Below are 16026 nucleotides of genomic sequence, written 5' to 3' on the forward strand. Positions count from 1 at the left end.
AACTTGACCCCCCTTCCCTTTTAGTGGAAAGTTACAAGAAGTACAAGATAATGTTTAGTATCAGGTGACAAGACCACTTGACCTAGTAGTGTCACAGTTACATCCCAGGACGCCTCCCAGGAGGGAGAGAGATTAAGATCTTCATGGTCTTGTTGTTCCTTCCTAATTGCCAATCAAATCTGATGGCCTGTCATCTGGTGGGGGTCTTCGCAATACACACCCAGTTGTAATTGTTACATAGTCTGTATTCCTAACTTTAGATGCAGAAATGATACATGCATACAAATTGGATAATCACATTCAGTAAATTATAACCTTTCCAATGATACCTTACAAGACCCATCTTGCATAAAGTATATCTCAGTTATGTCATATCCCTATTATAAGCATATTTCCATAAATAATATGTAATGTAACATCACACCTGCTCACCTCTACCAGCATCTGGGTTCAGGCTAGAGCCCTGAGGACACTAGAACAGGAATTAAACTGGAGTCAGAAGAGGTTGGTCCCTCCAGGGCTACATGTTGCATGTGGAGAGCAATAGAGCCAGCAAGGAACTAGCCTGTTTCACAGCTTGCTCACCAGAAGGGGCCCTAGGCCAGAGCAGAAGGGTCTAGGTGCTTTCCCATGTTCCCATGGCTAGGAGAGGGCACTTGGCCCTCTGGGATCAGGACCCTGGTGCAGGCACCCAGCCCATTGCCTCCCCCCTCCTCCCATGGGGTCATGGTCTGTAAACCTAATTTCTAAGTGTTACACTCAGGGGCGACTCCAGGCACCAGCACGCCAAGCGCGTGCCTGGGGCGGCAAGCCACGGGGGGCGCTCTGCCGGCCGCTGCAAGGGCGGCAGGCAGGTTGCCTTCAGTGGCATGCCTGCGGAGGGTCCGCTGGTCCTGTGGCTTTGGCGGACCTCCTGCAGGTGGGCTGCCGAATCCGCGGGACTGGGGACCTCCTGCAGGCAAGCCGCCGAAGACAGCCTGCCTGCCGTGCTTGGGGCGGCAAAATACCTAGAGCCGCCCCTGATTACACTCATCCAATCAGGAAACGGGAACTACAGCTTGTGACGCGGGTCAGTCAGAAACAGCTCACACAGCTCAGATTGTTTTCAAGTCTTATTTGGCAAATCTCTTTGAATAATGACTTAATCCAAGAGAATTGTGCTCTGTCTCTGGGTAACACACTAGGAAAGGAGCTGAATTCCTGCCACTCCTTATTCCCTGCACTTTCTGTGCTTTGCGATTCTTGGGGCCCTTTTCTCACTCTCTCTCTGGGGTTCTGGCTTTTCCTGCCTTTTGCTCTGCTTGGAAATCACTAGTAGGCCTGCGGTTCCCACCACATGCAGAGAGCACTGTACAGACCAATGAGGAGATTGCGCTGGGAGCTTGCAGACCCTTTTATGCTGCTGGCAGGATTATTGTGATTATTCATTAGTATCTGTCAGTGGCGGGCACATCACAGACAGACCCACAGACATGGCTCCTGCCCGGGGAGCTCAAACTGAAATGTTTAAATGTTCCTGGGCACAGAGGGAGGGGCTGAGTGTTCCCTGGAGAAGAAGGTTTGAGGAGGGGCGGGAAGGTGGATGGAAGCTGGGGCAGCAGGTCCAGGCAGAGGTGAGAAGGTGTTTGTGTGGCCAGAGTAGAGCGCATACGAGGGGCAAAGGACAAAAAGCTTCCTGGGCTCCTTTCCTTGAGCAGGTCCCATTCACCCAGCCTGGCCCCACTGTTCACACAGCCCTGGGGCTGGGCTCTCACTTCCCTTCCCCTGGCCCAGCTACCAAATCCACTTCCCCAGCTCTCTCCACCCATCCCTCCATCGCGCTGGGACCAGCTCCCCTCACATGGCTGAGTCTGCGGCACAGAGCGGCCCATACAGCAGGGCCCCAGCGCTCTCACTCCTGCCTCCGTGCCGCCCCCTCACTCACCTCCATGGGCAGAGACTCCGCCAGAGTAGGAAATGTCAGGATATTCCCCTTACTCACTGGCCCCATCACATTCACTGGGCTCCTGGGCTTGCCTTTTCTGTGGGAGTCTGATAGTACAGTTAATGGCCCTAAGGGGATGTGGCAATCCCGCAATCCTCATCCCGCTCCCCCAGGTTATGCTGAGTAGGACCCTGTCAGGGGTAGATAAAGGTCGCTGTCACACTGGTCACTGTGTAATGGGTGCGAATTCAGTTCAACGGGCCTAGGGTGACCAGACAGCAAGTGTAAAAAATTGGGATGGGGGTAGGGTAATAGGGACCTATATAAGATTAAAGCCCCAAATATCGGGACTGTCCCTATAAAATCAGGACATAGTCCCCCTAAATGGGCCTGAGGCACAGGCTGATGGGCTGTAGTGAATTGGGGGAGGGGAAGGTAGTTACCAGGTGCTCCCCAGAGAAACATTGTCCAATCAGGGGCAGCAACTTCAGCCCTTAAATTAACTAACACCTTCCCCTCCCACCCCGATTCTCTGTGTATGGACACATCCTCCCATCTCAGCAGCGCTCTGGGCTGTGGCTGAATCAGACCAGTGCCTTCCCCGGAGGCTGGAGCCATAGGCCCCCCTGCTTACAGCTTTCTCTGTTCAGACCTTGGTCACAGCCCAACCCAGCTCCCCACAGCCTGCCATTCATCTGCCCTACCCATTCTGCCCCCTCCCCAACAGCTATGGACCCTTCCAGCTCCATTTCCCTTCTGTGCTGTGTTAAAGCCACATCAGCCAGGGCTCTCTGCCGCCTGTGTTGATGGCAGGACTGGGGGAAATCAACATGCTTTTCCACTACGTGCATCCGACAAAGTGGGTATTCACCCACGAAAGCTGATGCTCCAAAATGTCTGTTAGCCTATAAGGTGCCACAGGACTCTTTGCTGCTTTTACAGATCCAGACTAACATGGCTACCCCTCTGATACTTGACAACATGCTTTAGTTATTTATTAAATATGGATGTAAATTCTTCCCAGAATTTGCTCATTTTTCTCTGATTGTTCAAAAATATTTTCCATTTCCTTTGCTCTAATTAGTAAATATTTATAGAAAAAGCTTCTTAGATTTTATTCCTACTTCCAACCTCCTCCTTTAAATGTCAGGAAATCCTTGGTTTGGAGGGAGAACACCTGGACTGATTCTTTCTCCCACCTGGCGGAGCAGGAAGGGGGGAAGGGTTAAAACTTCTCAGTCACCCACTTTCCCCTTGCATGAGAATCCATGTGTTTCTCTGTTCATGTCAATATAACCTGATTTGCTTGCTGAAGTGGGTTGATTAGCGTTACCAGTGTTGATGTGAACATCTACTCAAAGTTCAGGCCACTGTCTTTTTATTTTTCTCCCCAGTCAGGAGGAGAAATTGAAGATGGAGTCTGGTACCTTTGATGAAATTTTGTTTATTTACAAATGTACAGAATGCTGTTTCCCAGAACACAGAAGGAATCAAACAACAGGGGACAGCATCCTTGCTTGGGGGAGCATTTCAGGCAGCACCCCAAAAACTCTGCCCAGACTTTTTCCAGGGTTGAGTTGTGTCTGCTTCATCAGGCTATGTCTAGCTGTCTCTCTCTTTCTGTGCTCTGTCTGCTATCTCTGTTACACACACACACACACCTATACCTCTGGTCAAACGATACCCAGTCTAGCCCTCTGTCCACATAGTGCTAGCTTCTGGACTGGCTTGCCATAGCTCTTTGGCTTAGGTGAGGCTGCCTAGCCATTTCCCACAGCTATTAAGGGGGGGAGGGGTGGCTTGAGTATTGGCCTGCTAAACCCAGGGTTGTACGCTCAATTCTTGAGGGGGCCATTTAGGGAACTGGGGTAAAAATCTGTCTGTGGATTAGTCCTGCCTTGAGCAGGAGGTTGGACTAGATGACCTCCTGACGGTCCCTTCCAACCCTGATATTCTATCTTAAATGAAGGGTGCAGGCCAGACAGTTTAACCCAGCCAATGTATCTATGTTTAGTTAAACTGCTAGGAGCAATTTCCAGGAAGATAGCATAGTGCCCTTTGGAAATATTTGGGAAGTAAGTTCCACACACAAATGGTGACAAGAAAAAGCTCTTAAGACTTGTCTACACTGGAAGGTTATACTGGTGTAACTCCCTGTGTGGACGCTGTTATTCTGGTATAAGAGTGGCTTTTTACAATTTTTTGTGGTTAGCTTCTATCATTTGGTAAATGGTTTAAGGCAAACTGAAAAAAAGTCACTCTTGGACTGAAATAACAAGAGTGTCCATATGGGAAATTTACTGGTAAAACTGCATCTGTGTAACTGGTAACATTTTCCAGCGTAGACAAGCCCTAAGATGGTGGCAACTGAATCTAATTTCTTTTGGCAGCTCAGTGAATCATTTCAAATAGAGACGGGCTGCTGTATCTGGGCATTGGGCCACACTGCGCCTTTAACACCATAGGCCTGGGAAAAGGGTGCTGAGATGGACTCCAGTGAGGAGCACAAGCCCCTCTGCTACCCACACCCTAGTTTGATAAGCACTGCAGGTGGCTCATTTCAACTATGGTAACTTTTTTTTAATCCCCTCTTCCCCTGTCTGGCAGTGCATTCCCCACTTTCTGAACCCTGATTCTATCTGCCCCTCACCTTCCCCTCCCTCCACCAGTTAGACCCACCTCTGGATACATTCTGAGCCCTGCAAAAACAAAATCTGCCCCTCCCTCCCCACCAATTTGCCCCCCTCCCCTTTTTTAAAACTTCTGTATGGCTATGTCTAGACTACACGCCGTATCGGCGGGTTAAAATCGATTGCTCGGGGATCGATATATCGCGTCTCATCTAGATGCGATATATCGATCCCTGAGCGCGCTTATATCGATTCCGGAACTCCACCAACCCCAACGGAGTTGCGGAATTGACAGGGGGAGCCGCGGACATCGATCCCGTGCGGTGAGGACGGGTGAGTAATCCGATCTTAGATATTCCACTTCAGCTACGTTATTCACTTAGCTGAAGTTGCGTATCTAAGATCGATTTCCCCCCGTAGTGTAGACCAGCCCTATAGCAGATTCTGATTGTGGGCAAAGACTGAGTGAGGGCAGAGGCTCAGCAGATGTTACTGCGCATGTTCAGATCCCCCCCCCCCCCCCGGCCAGCTTAGTAACAACAAAGCAGCCAATTTCCCATTTCACCCCCAGAGGAGGGCTCCCTGAGGAGCAAAATGCGCATGAGCATCCTGGCAGGGCAAGAAGGGTAATTTCAGAAGGGGCTTATACTGGAGTTTGGAGAGAGACAAAGTAGGCGAGGTAATATCCTTTTTCAGACCAACCTCTTTTGGTGTCAGAGATACGCTTTGGAGTCACACAGAGCTCTGCTCCAGGTTTCTGCTGGTGAGAGAGACAAACTTTAGTTCATTTCACACCCCCAATTCCCTCCCCACCCCTTTCTCTGCAGACGGCCATTCTAAGCTCAAGTTACAGCCGGTCCCAGGGAGGGCTGCAGGCTGCCTGGGTTGATATTCATGGACACAGGAAGGGGTTGCATAGAGCGGTTCTTGTATCCGGTGCTGGCATGGGGGAGGCAGGACCGCACTGCAATACATAATAATTATTATTGCTACAGAGGCTCCTGCATTTGGGTGGTCAGTGTGAGAATACGCTGCTGCTGTCTCCATTGTGAGCTGGAAGCCTGCATTGATCAGCTGCTGCTCCCCCAGCGGGGTCTGTGTGGGGTGGGGGAGACCTTCCTTAAATCCCCTGCTGTGTCCAGCCAGGAGGGACTTTGTCTAGTGGCTGGAACCAGCCCCTGGGGCAGCCCTGGGCTCTACTCACACCGGCTCCTGAGCCAGAGACTCCAGGTCAGGGGCTCCCAACTTTTCCAAGCTGCTGTGCCCCTTTCAGGAGTCTGATTTGTCTTGCATCGCTCCCAGGTTTCACCTCACTCACAAAATCAGACACAAATCATACAAAACGCTACTCACTTTCAGAATCAGACAAAATCAGACAAAAGTGTCCCAACACGCTGATACTGAACAATTGCTGACTGTCTTATTGTTACCAGATAATTATAAAATGAATCAATTTAAATATAAATATTGTACTTACATTTCAGTGTATAGAACAGTATGAACAAGTCATGGGTCTGAAATTTTACTTCATGTGGCGGGCAGCAGGGCCGCTGCTCTGTGGGACACGTTTCCGGGGTTGGAAAAAGATTCTGGCTGGATCCCTCCTGGGCCACATGTTCAACCCCAGGGCAAAGCGTAGGAGAGGAGCGGGATTCATTAGCTCCTGCCACCAGAGGGATCTGGGTGTTGCGGAGGCGGGGGGGGGGCAGGCTGTGCGGGCCCTTTAACTCGGTTTGCCAAAGGATCCGGGAGATTTGCAATTTGAGCTTCCTGGGTCAGACACTGCTGCCGCCGCCTCTATAGCTCCATTGTGAGTCGGAAGCCCGGGGACAGACCTGCGCTAACCTCCCTCTGTGCCCAGCCGGGGGGACTGTCTTCGGGGGCTGGAACCAGCCGCTGGGGCAGCCCCGGGCTCTGCCGACACCAGCCCCTGAGCCGGAGCCTGCAGGTGAGGGGCGAGACCCGGGGAAGGGCTGGGGCTGGGGCTGGGCAGGAAAGTGACTCTGCACCAGCGGCCCCTCCTCGCCCCAGCTCTGCTCCCGGGGCCGGGAGTCTGCGAGTCCCAGACCTGCTGCCCTCCCTAAGCCGCCCCCCCACCCCCGGGCTCTGCCCCCCTGAGCGCCTGCAGGAGCAGATCTAGCTCGTAGTGACACAGCTGTGTGGTTTCTTCCACACCCCGGACCAACATAGCCAGGCCGAGAAAACCCCCAGACACAGCGATGCCGACAAAGTGCTTCTGTCGGCCCGGCTGTCAAGAGAAGTGATCTTCCTGCACCGGAAGAAATACTCCTGCTGCGTCTACCCTAAAGGCCTATGCAGTTATAAGCTCTGCGGAGTAGACGTGGCTGCAGGAAAACAGCAACCAGATCTCCTGTCCAGAGGGGGGAAGAAGAGTGAAAGGGGGAAGAGAAAAGTATGGGAAAGGAGAAGCAAGTGGGGAGAGACGTTACAGGTTCCTAAACCTGCCCAGGTCTGTTGACTTTAGATTCACTTCTCATTGCAGAAGACAAGGAACCAAGGCAGGAAAAGTCAGTTCCTACCTCTGCCTAGTCCCTGCTACTACCCTGGGTGACAGTGTCAGGAGGAACCCCAATGCAGCTGCTTTGATTTTGTTCTTTTCTAGTATTTGGTTCTGGGAGGGTTTAAATATGTGTTGGTGGGTTTAGAAAAATGCCCCAGTGTTTTCACAGTGTGCCACAATGCAGAACGTCTGTTTGCAGGGAAGGGGAGTGGAGTGGAGTGAACCAGTGTGTGAAGTTGTCTAAAGCCCCCTTCTGAAACTTTCCCTCTGCCCTTTTCACCCTGACAGGCTGGAAAATAACATCCAGGTTTCAGTCCACATTTTCCCACTCTCCCTGGGGAGAGTGAAGGGAAATGGCTGCAGCCAAACAGGCACAGGAAAGAAATTCTCTGGGAGCAGGTGTGTGTGAGGGTCCCTACCAGTGTCCCTGATTTCCCTCTCATGCCAGGGATGTTGTGTGCCCCTCCATTACACTTAATAAAACCACCAACTTTTTCTCCTCAGGTAGTTAGTGATTAGATACTGTTCTAATTCCTTGATAGATGAGGCCCAGTCCTCTATTGAGCTAACAAACAAGTCCATTTTCTCCAAACATTCAGACATATTCCACTTTATCCCTGGGTTCAGATCCGATCCGCATAACCAATTGTTGCGTCTTTTGTTCTTTACACAACAAAAAGAAACTTGTAGAAACCCCATGCTCAGTTGAGTTCCAAATAACCATACTTAATTAACTAGTGCAGATATCCAAAGCCTAACTTCGTTCACTGCTGTTCTGACATTTTTGGAGCTTTCTAAAACTAGAACATGGTGCAGGCTGACAAACTATTTATAGGGACGCTACATTTTCTTTAACGTGGAACTGGAAGATGTGGGAAAGGCCCAGCAGGAAGAGTTAGAAATTACTCACTATGAGGAAAAGGCCACATGTTCAGAGGTTTATCAAAGACCTACTGCCAACCTGCAGAGCTCTGAAACCAAGAGTCAGTCCAGAACATCAAGAGACAGGCATAGATTCATAAGTTCTGAGGTCATAATGGACCATTGTGATCATCTACTCAGACCTTCTATATAATGCAGGCCATAGGACTTCCCTGTATTAATTTCTGGTTGAAATAGAGTGGATCTTTTAGAAAAACATCTGATCTTGATTTTAAAATTTGCAGTAATGGAGGATCCACTGCAAACCTTGGTAAGTTTTCCCTGATGCTTAATTACCCTCTCTGGTAGAAAGATTGCACCTAATTTCTAGTCTGAATTTCTATTGCTTCACCTTCCAGGCACTGTATATCTTGTACTTTTGTCTGCTAGATTAAAGAGCCCATTATCAAATATCTGTTCCCCATATGGGTACCTGTAGATGAGGATCATGTAACCATTTAATCATCTGTTTGATAAGCTAAATGGACTGAGCTTATTGGGTCTATCAATATATCAATTGGGTTTTCCAATCGTTTAATCGTTCTTGTGGTTCTTTGAGCCCTTTCCAATTTTTCAGCATCATTCTTGAACTGGGGATACCAGAACAGGACATAGTAGTCAAGTAGCAGTGGCACCAGTAATACACAGCGAGGTAATATAACCCATCCATTCCTACTCAGGTTTCCCCTGTTTATACATTAAAAGGGCTAATGGGATCCTTCAGGTACAGCGTCACCCTGGGAACTCAGGTTCAGTTGATTATCTACCATGAGCCTCAAATCTTTATCCTGGGGAGCAGTGACTCTGAAAGAGTATCTCATTTTGCAAATACTGCCTGCTTTGTTCCTAGATGTGGGAGTTTATGTGTGGTTGCAGAGAAACACATTCAGGTTACCAAGTGATCCAAATCTCTGTAAAATGACCGGTCTTCTTTATTATTTACCATTCTTCCAATCTTTGTGTCTTCTGCAAACTTTATCAATATTGATTTTGTTTTCTTCCAGGTCATTGATAAAAATGTTAAATAGGATAGGCCAAGAACTAGCCACTGTGGGATTCCACCAGAAACACACCCGTCCTCTGACGGTTCCCCATTTACAGTTACATTTTGAGACTTATCAGTTAGCCAGTTTATTTTTTTTTAACTATTTATTAATTTCTAACAAGTTCACAAATCCTTGCCTGGTACATATCAGACAGAAAACACTTGTTACAAGAGTTACTTTTGTTTACAGAGACATTATACAGTTAGCCTGTTTTTAATCTATTTAATGTGCCATGTTGATTTTTGAATCATTCTAGTTTCTTAATCAAAATGTCATGTGGTATCAAGTTGAATGCAGAAGTCAAGTATACAACATTAACACAGTTACCTTGATCAATCAAACTCGTAATCATCAAAAAAAATCCTAAGTTTGACAAGATCTATTTCCCATAAATCCATGTTGATGGACATTAATTATATTGTCGTCTTCTAATTCTATAGAAATAAATTCCTACATCAGCTGTTCCATTATTTTTCCTAGGACTGATGTCAGGCTGACAGGCCTATAATTACCCAGGTCATCCCATTTGCTCTTTTAAAGTATTGGCACAACATTAGTTTCCTTCCAGTCCTTTGGAACGTCTCCACTGTTCCAAGCTTGATTTTAAAAAATAAAAATAATTAAAAAAAAAAATCTAGTGTTTGATATTAAAATGTCTAACTTTAATAGGTGATGTTTAGCATTCTCCTTAAAGTTATTGTTACAGTCATAGAATCATAGAATATTAGGGTTGGAAGGGACCTCAGGAGGTCATCTAGTCCAACCTCCTGCTCAAAGCAGGACCAATCCCCAAATTTTTACCCCAGTTCCCCAAATGGCCCCCTCAAGGATTGAACTCACAACCCTGGGTTTAGCAGGCCAATGCTTAAACCACTGGACAGTATTTTATCATCATCATCAGATGTTATGAATATATCATCAGCTTTTTCCCAAATATGGAACAAAAATATTTATTGAAAACTTCTGCCTTTTCTGTATTATTATTGACAGCTATTTTCATGTAGCAATGGACTAATAACATTGATAGGATTGCTTTTCTTCCTTGTAAGCTTTAAAAACACCTTACTGTCCTTAACTGTTCTGATCATAGCATTCTCCCTATGTCCTTTTGCTTCCCTTATCAATTATATACAATTCCTAGCTTCTGACATATTCATTTCTATCATCCTCTCCTTTTCCTCATTTGTTGTATGTATGTGTATATTCAAGTTTTCAAAAATACTCTCACTTCCCTGCTAAGCCAGGCTGTTCCTTTTTAACCAGTGTAGCCTTCTATCTTGATTTTGGGATTGTGACTTTTTGGCCATCTAGTAAAATGTTCCTAAGCAGTTTCCGATTGTCATTCATGTTTTTCTGTTTAAATTATTGTTACCAGCTGATATGGCTCATAACCATTTCCAGCTTTGTGAAACTAGCCCTGTTAAAGCACCCGGGGGGGTGGGGGGGGGAGAGAGAGAGAGCGAGCAAGCGAGCGTGAGCTGGTTTGGACTTTATTCTGTTTGTAACCACTAATTCTTAGTGCTGGGATGAAGAGCAATTTTCATCCCTCAAGATGAGGTCTCAGCTAGAACTCCCTCATATTGGTTGCAACACTTTTGAGTGAGTAAATTGTTATGTATAAATAAGAAATTCTCATGACATTTTAGTACTGGTAGCATGAGAACTGCAACCTGTGTCACTCAGATTAAAGTTCCTCATGATCACACAGCTTTCTTCCCTACACCAGCTAGTACCTCATCTTGTGCTTTATCTGTTAATGCACTGATCTGTAAGCATTTAAGTTGTTGGTGACTCAGAAATAGATAATGCCATTTGTGATGTAGGGTGCCAAGCCCCCTCTCTTTCTTCCTACTCAGTTCTTCCCAAATAGATTATAATAGTTGATTTTAACACTCTGATCATGTGACTCATCCCAACAGTTCCAGTAGACTCATAGACTTTAGGGTCAGAAGGGACCAATATGATCATCTACTCTGACCTCCTGCACAAAGCAGTAACACCATCTAGATCAAATTTGTGCTCATAAATGAATATTTTCAGTTTCTCTTGGTTTTTTTTTTTTTTACCCAGGTCCCTAGCATAGGTATGTAGGCAATTGAAGAATTCTTTCTTTTCGTGTTTCTTGGTGTCTTGATTAATTTTGTTCTCAACTTCTTAATTTTTTGCTGAGTGCTCGTTTGTTCCCTCTTTTCACACTCCTCTGTTGGTATTAGTTTACTGCCTTCCTGAATACTCTGTCTAGCCTGTCCCCTTGCAGCTATATTCTTGCATGCAGGAATGAAATCAGGAAGGCCAAATCACACTTGGAGTTGCAGCTAGCAAGAGATGTTAAGAGTAACAAGAAGGGTTTCTTTAGGTATGTTAGCAACAAGAAGAAAGTCAAGGAAAGTGTGTGCCCCTTACTTTATGAGGGAAGCAACCCAGTGACAGAGGATGTGGAAAAAGCTAATGTACTCAATGCTTTTTTTGCCTCTGTCTTCACGAACAAGGTCAGCTCCCAGACTACTGCACTGGGCAGCACAGCATGGGGAGGAGGTTTAAAAATTAAAAAAAAAAATTGTGGTAATTTTATTTGCCTTCTGTTTTCTGAGCCCAGGGGGTAGAGGGGAGATGTATGTGTGAAGCTGCCTGTGTGTGTGTATCACACTGCATCAACAAAACTCCACCTCCAACAGTGCACATGGAAAAGTGTGTCCCCCACCCCAGCTGCTGGGATTTACCCTTCTGACTTCTCCATCTCCCTGCTTAATCACGACTCTGTTTCCTCTTTACCCCAGCCAGTCCTCTCCCCCACACTCTCCTTTTCTCTCCTGTTGTATAGTCACCTGCCATTCTCTTTCCGGTTTCCCACCTCTCATAGCTACTACCCCACATATGCCTGCACTCTCTATTCTCTTGCACCTGCTCAGCCTCCTGCTGGCTGAATCCACCTCAATCTCTCTGTCCCCCACACATCCTCCTGGACCCCCCTCCAGTCCCTATAGCTCTCCATATTTTCACTTTTCCGCTGAGTTTCCCGTCCAGTCTCCTAACCACAGAGCCTCAACCGTATTCCTTGAGAAGAGCCTGACATCATTCACACTGGAAACAAGGGCAGTTGGTGGCCATCTTTATTAGGGGCAGCCTCTCTTCCACATGCCAAATCTGTAGGGAAACAGGGGCCATTTTGATTAAGGGCCATTTGACTTCAGACCCCTCCCAAAGTAATGGGAAATGGCAGCCAAGATTCAGAAGGGGAAATGTGCAAGTTTTGGACTGACATCTCAACTAAATATCATGACACTAGTGATAAAAATCACTGGAGTTAGCAGCTCTGGGTATTGCACTTTTACAGTAGAAATTGAGTTTTTAATGAAAGCTCTGGAAAATTTCCCAGCTCCCCAGGGAAGTTCCCTGCTCTCTGTGGGGAGGGATAATTTCCAGCCCTGCCTGTGACTGGTCAGGGCTAGAAGAGAGGATAAGAGGTTGAAGACCTGTTCTGTGCCTGGGTCATAACATCCCTCGGTATGTGGAGGACCCTGAACCTCCTGAAGGAACCTCAAGTCTCCAAGGAACCATGTGACCTCCTCAAAGGGTCTCCAGGAACGGTTTCCAATCCCTTTGTTTATACAGGTGATGGAACACACTCCTGTATTCATACCCTATTGGAATACTTTTTGTACAAAGTATGACTTTTGAGGTATCTTTTGAAAATTCATAATTTGGTGGTCAGTTTTTTCCTGATAAAATATGTGGCAACAGTGTATGTAAAAATAAGATTTTCCTGTAGGATGTTGATAACACATGTTCCAAACCATAGCAGAAGTTGGCAAACCGGTCTGTCCTAAGCAGCGTGCTCTGCTTCATTAGCATTTAAGCAGTAACTAGAGTCATCAAGCAGGAAGGGAAACAAAGGGATCACAGACAGGTGAAGAAAAAAGCAGCAGAGAAAATCTTTCCATGCAGACTCTTTGTCTCCTGGTTCTCAGCTGGAAATGCTTCTCAAAGGGGGAACAGGACTATAAAAAAAGAGGGGCAGACACCCCAAGAGGCCTCTTCTCCCCCCTCCCACTCCCTGTTCATCTCATTCTTTGCACCTGAGCAGACAAAGAAAATAGCTGTTGGACTATGGGGGATAGGTCCTGACCTGAAGGTTGGGCAGTAACACTGCTGAAAGCATGTGGTGAGAAACTTTGCTTCAGAGGTAACAAAAATTGTTAGATGTGAGAAAGCATCTTCTTTATTTAGTTTTTTTTTATTTTGTTTTCTCACTTATGCCTCATTACTTAAGAACATAAGAACGGCCGTACCGGGTCAGACCAAAGGTCCATCTAGCCCAGTATCTGTCTGCCGACAGTGGCCAATTCCAGGTGCCCCAGAGGGAGTGAAGCTAACAGGCAATGATCAAGTGATCTCTCTCCTGCCATCCATCTCCATCCTCTGACAAACAGAGGCTAGGGACACCATTCCTTACCCATCCTGGCTAATAGCCATTTATGGACCTAACCACCATGAATTTATCCAGTTCTCTTTTAAACACTGTTATAGTCCCAGCCTTCACAACCTCCTCAGGTAAGTAGTTCCACAAGTTGACTGTGCGCTGTGTGAAGAAGAACTTCCTTTTATTTGTTTTAAACCTGCTACCTATTAATTTCATTTGGTGGCCCCTAGTTCTTGTATTATGGGAATAAGTAAATAACTTTTCCTTATCCACTTTCTCCACATCACTCATGATTTTACCTACCTCTATCATATCCCCCCATAGTCTCCTCTTTTCCAAGCTGAAAAGTCCTAGCCTCTCTAATCTTTCCTCATATGGGACCCTCTCCAAACCCCTAATCATACTTGTATTCACTTAAAACCTAGTATTCACTTAAAACCTTTCTCTTTGTAGTTAATAAACTTGATTTACTGTTTTATCCAATCTATTGTGTTTAAGTTGGAGTGTCTGAGTACTTTAAATAAAGTAATAAGCAGCCATATTATTCCTTTAAGGAATAAAAGACTTATTTTATTTGTATTGTCCTGGAGAGGGCTGGGTAGTACAGGACATACATTTCTGGGGGAAATCTAAGACTGAGGGTATGTGGGGTCAATCTGACTCTCGCCAGCTTTGGCTATACTTCAGAGTGTCTCTGAACCTTGAGGTCTTTAAACCACAATTTGAGGACTTCAATAACTCAGACATAGGTTAGGAGTTTGTTACAGGAGTGCGTGGATGAGATTCTGTGGCCTGCATGGTGCAGGAGGTCAGACTAGATGACCGTAATGGTCCCTTCTGACCTTAGTTCTATGAAACCCAAGTGTGCCTGGAAGGCTGCAGTTACACACAGACACACACATACTCTCAGGGTGTGGTTTGCATGCTGGTAGGCTGTGTGTGGCCCTGGTGGGTGTTAGTTCAGCAAGGCATTGTAAGGCACCTAAGGTTACAGGGCAGGGGTGACACAGCTGCTGATTAGTCTGGATTGGCCCTTGCTATGTCACACCCACCCAGCTAGCACATCTGGAAACAACCATGTCTTAGAATAAGTGTAAAATCTTGGTCTCACATGTTTTCTTTGCCTGGAGCAGGATTTCCCATTCCCAAACTTGTTGTGATCTCCCAGGGAAGAGACATGGGTCCAAGATCTCCAGGACTCTGAGGAGAGGGAGATCCAGAGAAACAGCCACACAGGTGAGGAATTGATTAAACAGACGCAGAGGCCATCTGCCATTGATGTGGTATGTCTTGACTGTAGTAAGACTTTTTTGATACTCTCACATGACCTTCTCATAAAGAAACTAGGGAAATACAACCTAGATGGAGCTACTATAAGGTGGATGCAAAACTGGCCGGAAAGCCATTCAGAGAGTTCCTATCTGTGGTTCACAGTCATGCTGGAAGGGCATAATGAGTGGGGTCCCGCAGGGCTCAGTTCTGGATCTGGTTCCGTTCAATATCTTCATCAATGATTTAGATAATGCATAGAGAGTACTCTTATAAAGTTTGCAGATTATACCAAGCTGGGAGGGGTTGCGAGTGCTTTGGAGGATAGGATTAAAATTCAAAGTGATCTGGAGAAATGGTCTGAAGTAAATAGGATGAAATTCAATAAGGACAAATGCAAAGTACTCCACTTATGAAGGAACAATCAGTTGCGCACACACACGAAATGGGAAATTACTAGCACAGAAGGACTACTGTGGGTAGGGATCTAGGGGTCATAGTGGATCACAGGCTAAAGGGTCAACAGTGTAATGTCACAAAGACAAAAAACAAAAAAAAACAAAAAACCTCATTCTGTGATGTATAGCAGGAGTATTGTAAGCAAGACACAAGAAATAATTCTTCTGCTCTATTCCGCACTAATTAGGCCTCAACAGGGGTATTGTGCCCAGCTCTGTGCACCACATTTCAGGAAAGATGTGGACAAATTGGAGAATGCTCAGAGAAGAGCAACAAAAATTAAAGTTCTAGAAAACATGACCTATGAGGGAAGATTGAAAATAAATAAATAAATAAATAGGGTTTGTTTAGTCTGGAGAAGAGAAGACTGAGGGGATATAACAGTTTTCAAGTACATAAAAGGGTGTTACTAATAGGAGGGAGAATAATTGTTCTCTCTATCCTCTGAGGATAGGACAAGAAGGAATGGGCTTAAATTGCAACAAGGGAGGTTTAGGTTGGACATTAGGAAAAACTTCTTAACTTTCAGGGTAGTTAACCACTGGAATAAATTGCCTAAGGAGGTTATGGACTCTCCATCATTGTCTAACCTGCTCTTAAAAATCTTCAGACACCTGTCAGGGATGGTCTAGATCAGATGGTCCGTGAGCTCCATTCAGGTGAGGATCCACGGATAGTTCCCTCTAAGGTGCACACCTGGGTTTCTGCACACAAGAGAATGAAGGGCCACCCACCTAATTAGTGGAGCCATGCAGGTGTGGCAGTGGTGTGAGAAGAGGGGGTGGGGGGAATTTTGGACATGCAGGACTGCAGCGGCCAGAGAAAGAGGCCCCAGC

The 16026-nt window shown here is 46.2% G+C and overlaps 2 protein-coding genes across 2 annotated transcripts in view; one reads left to right on the forward strand and one right to left on the reverse strand.

Moving 5' to 3' along the window:
* Nucleotides 1-16026, reverse strand: part of LOC127032790 (zinc finger protein 569-like) — a 253686-nt gene that overhangs the window by 39297 nt on the left and 198363 nt on the right.
* Nucleotides 6385-16026, forward strand: part of LOC127033157 (zinc finger protein 850-like) — a 226776-nt gene continuing 217134 nt past the window's right edge. Inside the window, exons 1-3 of the mRNA XM_050920961.1 lie at nucleotides 6385-6502; nucleotides 7364-8648; nucleotides 14596-14698. The gene's annotated coding sequence lies outside the window, so the exon portion shown is untranslated. The remainder of the gene's footprint in view (nucleotides 6503-7363; nucleotides 8649-14595; nucleotides 14699-16026) is intronic.

The sequence above is a fragment of the Gopherus flavomarginatus genome, chromosome 12, assembly GCF_025201925.1.
Source record: "Gopherus flavomarginatus isolate rGopFla2 chromosome 12, rGopFla2.mat.asm, whole genome shotgun sequence".
NCBI lineage: Eukaryota > Metazoa > Chordata > Testudines > Testudinidae > Gopherus > Gopherus flavomarginatus.